Raw genomic sequence first — 10197 nt, 5'->3', positions numbered from 1 at the left:
CTAGGGTGAATTTGTTTTCTGGTCTTGTTCATTTGGTGTTCTATGAGCTTCTTGTGTCTGTTTGGCTTTGTTTTACTTTATTTGGGGAAGTTTCCTTCCATGAACTTGTTGAAGACATGGTCTATGACATTGATGTGGAATTCTTCTCTCTCATCTGTGCATATAATATGAAGTTTTTGATAGTGTCCCCCATTTCCTACGTTTCTCCCCCGTGCTTTAAAAACTTTTCATATTATTTCTTGTGTGGTTTAATCCTCTCCTTTATCTGAATCCTGGATATTCTTTCTTCTACATGGTCCATTCCAGTAGTATTTTCCTTGAATGCTTTAGTTGGGTTATTGAGTTTCTCAGTCCTACACCTTCAGTTTGAATTCTCTTCAGTATTCACACCTTTTTATTTAATTACACTATCAAATCCTAGATTGTCTTCATCATTTCATTGAGTATTCTGCTTATGATTTCTTTGGCATCATTCAGACATTTATTCTCTTTAAGTGCTTATTTTTTTAAGTTCATTGAACTGTTTTGTTGCATTCTCTTTAAAGTCTTTGAATTCTTTGATGAAGCTTACGGTTGTGATTTTAAATTCTGTGTCTGGGGGTTCATTCAAATAATTTTCATTGAAGAATATTTCTATAGTACTGGGTAATTGAAGGGTGCTGTGTACTTTGACCTTTCATATTATTTGTGTTTTTCTAATTATACTTGGGCACATGGACCTGGGCAGAGCACAGAATGAGTAGGTGGGGCTGTGCCTGAAGGTTGGAAACAGCGTAAGTGGGAGAAAATCAGGTGGACATAAGTCTGGGCTCATATACAGGATGTGTTATGTGTTGCATGGAGGTTAGGGGTGGCATGGGCAGGGCTGACCAGAGTAGGTCAAGACACTGGGTGTGGGATTTGGTTAGAACTGAGGATCGAGGAGGGCACATGGAAGGAAAAATCTGATGGGCTTACATGGCTTTGCCCTAGTACAAGATACGCAGAACCAGATTGGAAGTTCAATGAGGCATAGGAGGAATGGAATCAGGTGGTAGGAGGGGGAATCTGGGCTGCTATGCAAGGTGTATATCCTGGGCAAAGCCTAGAGTTTGGGTGTGGTACAGGCAGGGATGATACTAACACCAGCGTAGGCTATGTGACCTGGGATAGTTGGATGATATGTGAAGGGGAGGACCAGGTGGCTCAGCTCTGGTACATGATGTGTAGGACTGGAATGAATGGAGAGGTTGGAAGTGTCTTGAGAGATGAAGTCATGTGGTAGGAGTCCCAAGCTAACTTGAAGGATGCATATCCTGCCAAAACCTGGAGTTTGTTGACAGTGGCAGCAGTGTTGACCAGACTAGGTTGGAGCACATGGAGGGGAGGATCAGGAGGACTTTCTTGGCTGGGCCCTGGTGGGACATGTGCTGGGCCTAGCTGGGCAGAAAAGTTGAATGTCTTGTTTTATGTTTAAATTAGTTTATTAATTAATTGTATTTGATTTATATATTTGTGTGTATGTATGCCTAACATGTGTTAGAGTTTATAGAGGCTGGAAGAGGGTGTCAGATCCTGTGGATTTGGAGTTATAGATGGCTGTAAGTCAACCATATAGATTTTAGTAACTGAACTCCAGTCTGCTGCATGAGCATCCCAATGTTCCTAACCACTGAAGCATCTCTTCTCATCTGTGGAAGTTGTTTTGCAGTGTGAATAGTTAATAAGTGGTATATGAGAGAAAGAACTTCAGAGAAGGAGATTATTGATTGTGCTTATTAGAGTGGTGTGAAGCAAAAGATAACCACGTGACGAATTTTTTTTATTGACTTATCTTGAGAACTAGGAATTTGCAATAAAGACATTCACTCATCTTTAGGTCTGTTCTATTTTTCTCCACTCACAATGTGAGGTATCTGCTTTTGCTCCTCACTCAACCTAAGGTTTCAGCACCATGAAAATTGCTATTTGGTCTGTTTTATGCATAGCTGTATCTATAATGTGACAAAATGTACCTGGGACTTAGGAAGAGCTCATTAAATATTTGTTGAATAAGGAAATCTATTGGGGATTCTGTACAGGCTTTTGATATTTATGAGTGGTAGTGGTCATTTTTGATAACTTTCATTATGGGCTATCATGGTGTAGTAAAACATATTATTTTATTTTCATGGATGGCATAACAGGTTTGTGATGAAAGAATGCCAAGGGTTAAGGGCACTTACAAATTTTCCAGAGGACCCAAGTTCAAAGTAAATAATCTGTATTGCATGGCTCACAACTGCTTATAACTTAAGCTTCAGGGGATTGGAAAGCCTATTGTGGCTTCCAGAGAAACATCTATACAAATGTCTGACACACAGATATATGCATGAAAAAAATTCTGGAGACAGGCTAAACTTGTGCTTTGTCCTTTTTCTTGGAGAAGGCCTGGGGAGTAGAGAGGGATAAGAGGGAGGTAAGGTAGAGCAAAGAGGAAAGTTGGAGGATCAAAGTCCAAGTGTTGGGATAAGAGGGATGTATAGAGTGGCTGAATGTAAAGTTGTGGAGTTGGGGGAGTGGATTAGGGCAATCAGAAAGAGGTTTAAGAGGAATGGTAGAAGAATCATAATTAGTCCAGGGGCAAAAGTTCATAAGTTGACATGGTGCACAATGGCCCAGACTACAGTGCTTAGTGGCCAGAAGGGAAAGGGAAAGGGAAAGGGAAAGGGAAAGGGAAAGGGAAAGGGAAAGGGAAAGGGAAAGGGAAAGGGAAAGGGAAAGGGAAAGGGAAAGGGAAAGGGAAAGGGAAAGGGAAAGGGAAAGGGAAAGGGAAAGGGAAAGGGAAAGGGAAAAAGGGGAAGGGGAAGGGAAAGGGAAAGGGAAAGGGAAAGGGAAAGGGAAAGGGAAAAAGGGAAAGGGAAAGGGGAAGGGGAGGGGAAGGGAAAGGGAAAGGGGAAGGGGAAGGGGAAGGGAAAGGGAAAGGGGAAGGGGAAGAAGGGGAAGGGGAAGGGGAAGGGGAAGGGAAAGGGAAAAGTGAAGGGAAAGGGGAAGGGGAAGGGGAAGGGGAAGAAGGGGAAGGGGAAGGGGAAGAAGGGGAAGGGGAAGGGGAAGGGGAAGGGGAAGGGGAAGGGGAAGGGAAAGGGAAAGGGAAAGGGAGACTGAGATGTTATTTACTAAAGACTTGGATTTGTAACCTGTCCTTGGTGAATGTATTCTTCCTCAGTATACCAGGGAGACTTTATTTTTTCTGTAGAAATATTTGCTTCCAATGTTGGGGGCCTCCTTGAGCTTACAATTCAGTTGGAGGCACTGGTTTATTTTTTTAAAGATTCTACCTTTAGTAAACAGAAGGTATCAGTTTCTTCTTTTCTCATGCTGACTCAATTTTCTACATGAGTTGGTATTCATATTTGATCTAGATCTTGCTGTTCTAACCTTCTACACCCTGTTTACTGAGTCAGTCTTCAATCCCAGGGCTTCCATGATGCCTTTTCAGTCCTTTCCAGGCTTCACCCGGTTTGTCTGTCTGCCCTGGTACGTTTCCTTGTACTTCCTCTTTTCTCCCAAAAATCTATTTTGGTGTTTTCTTCTCCCCATTCTCTTTCTCTTTTACCTATAACTCTAACCCCAACATTGCCAAGATATGAGGACTCTTAAACTAATTTCTTCATTAGCCATACAGAAATCAACTTAATGAAACCATCTTCTTGCTTCCTGACATTTTATATTTATCTGGGATACAGGGAGGTAAGGGAAGTTAACATGCACCCACACTATTCCTTGTTTTGGTGGCCTCTCCACACTGTAAAATATTTCCAGAAATAGCTTAAGAAGGTTGACATTGTGATATAACTAAAGTTTGCATTTGATATATGCAAATGACACTTGAATTTGATATAACTAAACTTTTTTTTAGCTAAAATGGGCAGTAACAAAAATTGAAAACTTTCATTATACACTTTCTATGCATCAGACACTATTCTGAGAATTTTCTATCATTTATGTACCAATCCTCCAAATTATTCTATGATGCCAGTACTATAATTAGCAACAATTAGAGGAAGAAGAACATCAGGTATAGAGAGCTTAAGTAACTTACCTATGATATTTGAAAATAAGTCCTATTCTGATCTCTGTTGTTCAATGTTGTTGTAGTTGGCTGCAAGTCGCAGGAAAATGTAATGGAATCCAGCTGCTATGACAAAAGCTACTACTTGGAAAGGTCAAGAACTTTTCTGAAGGTCAAGCCATGGCTTAAGAAGTCTTGGTGATATTTTAGCTTTTAGCTGGTTCTTACAATGATTTTCTATGCTATGTGTGCTTCCAAGAACTCCCAATAGTGTTTTCATCTAAAATACCTACACATCCAAGCCAAACAATCTCCTGAACTAAGTAACACCCTTAGGCAAATAATGCCTGTGTCCTAGGTCAGGCAGATAGCTTTATTTCTTGTGCAATTTAAACTGAGACCTTTCTTATACAGCCTTACTAACATTATAGACTCCTTACATTTTACATAACTGCTTCTAGGAATGTAGTTTGAGCACACAAATTCCCCTTTTCTGATATATTAACCGATTTTAGCTCTCAGTTGACCTCTTCCTTTACCACTTACTTTTTGAGTTGTAAAAGAAAGCCTGACAGTCACTGACTGAGGAAAACTCTTGTCTGCCTTTATGACCCTGTTAGAATTTAAGCCTGGTGACCTTGATTTAGCTAGAGCATTCTATTGCATGGGTATATAGTTGCAAACCTTGGAGACTTAGAGAGGATTTTGACTGGAGAACTAGATGGAGAACTAGATAAATGAGATGGAAGATGAGGAAGAGCCAGATGGGTAAGAACAAGAGAAAAAAGACTAAGATGGAGCAGAACTAACATGAGAGATTTAAGATATAACTTAGAGGAGACAGCAGATAAAGGCAGAGAGAAATCAGGTAAGAAAAAAGCTAGGCACGAGAACAGAACTGAAGCTGTGTAGATAGGATTTTATCCCAGAGGAATAGAGTAGACGGACTAAGAGCTTGGTGTACCTAGATTCATTTCCCAAAAATAATTCTTGCCATTCGTAGCTTCTCTTCTGGGCCCCTGGGAAGAAGATTATTAAGGCTGGTCCTTAATAACACTTGAGAGTAGTTAAATAGGAATTACAGTAAGATATCACTACAGCCTCACAGTGTGGATAAAGTGTCCAGTGGTTGCTAAGGTATAGAACAACTTCCTTGTACAGATTTGCTTGTAGGAGTTTAATGCTACCACAATTGTGGAAAAGTGTCTGACTCTTTGTTATAAACACATTCCAAGTGCTTACTCAAGAAAGAATAAAAATATATCCTCCTGTAAATAATTTTTAAATGTTCATAATAGCAATGCACACACACACACACACACACACACACACACACACACACACACACACATTCTCCAAACTAATAGGCCAAATGTGCATTAATTGATGAACATACAAATAAGCTGAGATATAAATATACAATGGAATATTTTTTAGCAGGATATAATATGGATAAATATCAACTGAATGACCTGACCACTGATTTTTTCCCTTGCCTTATTATAACTCTCCTCTCCCAGCTCATAGCTTGAGATTGACAAAAACAATATACTTAATGTGTGCAATTTGATATTTTGAAATATGCCACTGTGAAATAGTTACCATCAAGCTAATTAACATGCCCATCATCTCACATAGATTCCATTATCTTTACTTTTGTGTTCAGAACACTTAAGAACTAATCTCTTAGCAAATTTCAAGTATATGGCACAGTACAATACTAGCCATAGTCACTTTACTGTGCTGAAACTCATCTGCCATGATTGAAACGTTGTACACTTGGAGCAGCATCTTCCCATTGTACCCCCACTGCTCAGCCCCAATTCTCAGAAACCACTATCATGTAGTACCTGGTGCACATGAATTTACCAATTAAGGTGTCTCATATAAGTGAGATCATGGAGCATTTGTCTCTATGTGTCTGGCTTAGCGGACTTAGCATAATGGTCAGGTTCCTCCATGCTGTTGGAAATGGTAAGATATTTCTGTTCTTTTCCTATTCTTTTGTCACAGGTCATTAAATTTGTTTTCATATCCTAGCTCTTATGAATGCTGCTGTAGTGTTCATAGGAATGCAGAGTTTTTTTTAAGATACTGATCGACTACATATTTTATACTATGAAGGATATATTTATCCAACAAGTGCGTTCTTCTTTGGAGAATGTAATTTTATTTTAAGACCTTTTTGGTTTCTTCGCCTTTTATGTTTCTGTCAACTAAAATAGTGCTTTGCAGCATTTTTGTCTGGTTTGAACTATTATAACAAAATATAATATTAGGTACCTTTTTAAAAACAGAATTTTTTCTGTTTCTGGAGGTTTGAAAGTCCAAGGTCAGGGGGACAGCTGATTTCATCTCTGGTCCCTCTTTCTGCTCAAAAGCACTGACCATGTCATCATGTGGTGGAAAGATCATGCCTGATCTCTGGAATCTCTCTCATAAGAACACTAAAGCCATTTACTAGGGTTCTACCATTGTGATATAATCATCTCCCAAAAGACTTATTTTCTAAAACCACCCTTAGTGTTAGAATCACAACACAGGAATTGAGTGGCAACACTAACTAGGGAAATGAGATTTAAGAATTTTCTATAGCTGTTCAGCATTTGGTCTACTACATTCTTATTTTTTATGTCTAGAGAGAACTACATGCTGTAATTCCTCCTAGATCTTTAATATTAGGAAGTTACATGATATCCACCCAAGAGTGAAAGCTGCCACCCAGTTAGCTGCTCAGGATTAGTGTCTGTGGTTGAAATAAGTTTACTGAAAAGGAAGAGGGAAGACACAGACCATAGAGTCCTCAGCAGGAGAGGCAGCACAGAAGGATTCCAGTGTGCTGAAGTGATCACAACTAAAACCAATTTCCCAGCTCATCTGCATTAGGAGTCAGCTGTTGTTGTTTGGGGGCTCTTACTCTTTTAAGGGGGCCCACCACTTAGATGCCAAACAAATCACACAAAGAGGCTTATTTTTAATTATGAATGCCTGGCCTTAGCTTGGCTTAGTTTCTAGCCAGTTTTTTTTTATTAACTTTAACCTGTCCATCTTTTGCCTCTGGGCTTTTCCCATTCTCTTACTTCTGTAAATCTTACTCTTACTCCATGGCTTGCTGTATAGCTGGGTGGCTGGCCCCTGAGTCCTCCTCCTTCTCTGGCTACTTCCTTCTCTTCACTCCTCCATCTCTTTTCTTCACGTTCTCTATCTTCTCTCTGCCTGCCAGCCCCATCAATCCTTTCTCCTGCCTTGCTATTGGCCATTCAGCTCTTTATTAGGCCATCAGGTGTTTTAGACAGGCACAATAACACAGCTTCACAGAGTTAAACAAATGCAACATAAATATAAGTAACACACCTTAAAATAATATTCCCCAACAAGCTGTGGTTGTACCAGGTCCAGTTGGCCTGGCTGAGTAAGACATCATCAAAGCCATCTCTGAGAGCTGTGAGGAAGGCTTCTTTTGTATCATCAGTAACTTCATACCAAGTTATCTCCTTGGTGTCCCTGAAGGCTAGAATGAGATAGAACCATGCTGCCTTGGACAGACACATTTGCTGCTTCTTACCCTGTCAACCCACTGAACCTGAGGTTTCAGAGGTACCCAGTGTCAAGTGACCATTGTTCTGTGACAGGAGACAGGCTGTTTTCTTTATTTCATGGTGTGATAGGGCCCTTCCTGGATTGCATGAAGCAGGTGACGGGGGTTACTGTATGACCTACATGCAGACATGGATGCCAGCCTGGTAGAGGATATTGCAGGGAGTGGGGAATGCTAGTCCATCAAGACCCATGTAAACTCAGGTGAGCAGCTCTCAGTTATGTTGTCAACTTGAAGTGTGTTCTGCCCTTGGCAACCCTGTAAAGCACAATAAAATGGGCTTCCTCTCTTCTAAAATATTGTGAAAATATTATCAAGGTGTTAAAATCTTGATGATCAGAGCAAAACTGTCAGCTTGGTGAAGTGGTGTATGCCTGTAAGCCAGCAGTCAGGAAGCTGTAACAAGACAACGGCCATGACTTTGAGGCTAGTCAGGAGTAATTAATGATTACAGTGTCAGCCACAGTTATATAGTAAGACTATTTTATACAGCAAACAAACATAATGGTCACAGCTAGTATTTATTTTTAAAAAGTAATTTTTTAGGTGTTAGATGCATAACATCTATCGTGTGTGTGTGTGTGTGTGTGTGTGTGTGTGTGTGTGTGTGTAAAACAGTTGATGAAAGAAGTGGTCATGAGGGGCATATGTGAAGTAGGTGGTTTGAAGAAGAACGGCTTCCACAGGCTCATATATTTGAGTGCTTATTCCCTACTTAGTAGAACTGTTTAGGAAGGGTTAGGAGGTGTGGCCTTGTTGGAGTAAGTGTGACCTTATTGGAGGAGGTGTGTCACTGGGGATGGGCTTCGAGGCTTCAAAGCCCACACCAGTTCCAGTGTCCTTCTCTCTATCCTATAACTTGCTGACCAGATGTGCCCTCACAGCTACTGATGCAAGCATCATGTCTGCCTGCCATGATGATCATGGACTAACACTCTTAAACTGTGAGTATTGCAGTTAAATGCTTCTTTCTGTAAGTTTCCTTGGTCATTGATAGACCCCAAAACCCAGGGTACTACCTTCTCGGGTGGATGCCCCAAGAACCCAGACTCTGGTCCAGTTGATGCAAACAGCAAGAGGTTTATTGATGCGGCTGTACAGTTGGGCTTATCTCCTCCCAAGAGCAAGAGTCGCGCCCTACTGTAGCCACATGGGTACTTTTAAAGGAAAGGAAAACCCACAAAAGCCATATGATTACAATTCCCATGCAATTTCATTCCGGTTGGTTCATGTCTAGGGGCTACTTTCACAAGATTATGGCCTAATCACAGGGTAGGTACAATCACGTTCACATGCACAATTTCCCCCGGAACCTCAGCGAGGGAAGGGGGGGTATCAGGGCAGGAGTGAAGGTTACACAAAGGTTACAGTGGTCTTTCCTGGAACACTTGCAATTATCCCAGTCACAGCTGAGCAACATATCTTAACAGAAATCTCCATACATTGTGGTAAGGGTGGTTGAGTAATGGCTGAGTCAGTTTGCCCTTGGAACTAGCTTTTTAGTTCCTCATTCTCCTGGGGCTTGGGGGGTGTAAGCCTGAAGGGTTAGGGTCTTTCAGTCATGTGTCTCCTCATAGCAATAAAATAGTAACAGGGTTTGAAATGAGTAAAAGTAAGAGGGAAATGATATAATTATGTTATAATCTCAAAAAATAATGAAAATAATTATACAAGTATTGCCCAGAGCAAACAAAAAACCATCATTGTCTTCACCATGCATTTTTATCTTTCCTTGTTCCCTCCTCCCTGCTTCAACCACACCCAGATATTGAAGGTAACACAAGACTTGAAATAGAAATGAATGAATTTGTTTTGCACAAAAAAATAAAGGACACAGAGGGAAGGAACTTGAAAGAGCTACAGACAGCCAGATATGGTAGCATATACCCATAATCTCAGCACTTAGGTATTAAAGGCAGGAAGATCAGGAGTTTAAGACCAGCCTCTGCTATATAGTGAGTACAAAGCTAGCTTGGGTTACCTGAGGCCAGGTCTCAAAACAAAACAGAAATAAAAGACCAACTAAAAAGATCATGAAAGACCTTTCCTCCTTCACCCCTCCACAAACAAAAGTAAATCCATGGACAGTCTGTTGAGCATATAAGCAAAGTGATTACAAGTTTCAAGGTGCCCTCTCTTGGTTCAGCATGGCCAACGGATGGTACTCATGTCTCTGAGAAAATTTTATCAGTCACCCTCTTGCTGAGGCTACAAGTACGGTACTTGTGATGACTTGATACCTTACTGTGTATAGAAAACTTCCAACCCTGACAGAAAAGACTGTCTAGCTGGATAATCTTTCATGAAGAAAATAACCTCCAGTTTTGTGTTCTCTGATTTCTACAAAATGAAAACGTGTCATCTTCCACATCCCAGATTACCTACCTGGTGACAAAGGAGCCTACATTCTTCATGGAAATTACAATCTCCAGTAAACACTGAGTCTTTCAGTCATGCCTGAAAGCACACCCTGAGTAGACCCTGCCCTATGACATTGCAGCCCTGGCTTGGTTCTTCTCAGAATACAGACCAAGACCTAGGATCCATCAAAACTTAACTCCCTTGTGCT

This window comes from Peromyscus maniculatus, chromosome 3 (genome assembly GCF_049852395.1).
Source record: "Peromyscus maniculatus bairdii isolate BWxNUB_F1_BW_parent chromosome 3, HU_Pman_BW_mat_3.1, whole genome shotgun sequence".
In the NCBI taxonomy this organism is placed as follows: Eukaryota; Metazoa; Chordata; class Mammalia; order Rodentia; family Cricetidae; genus Peromyscus; species Peromyscus maniculatus.
Note: the sequence above shows the minus strand (reverse complement) of the source record.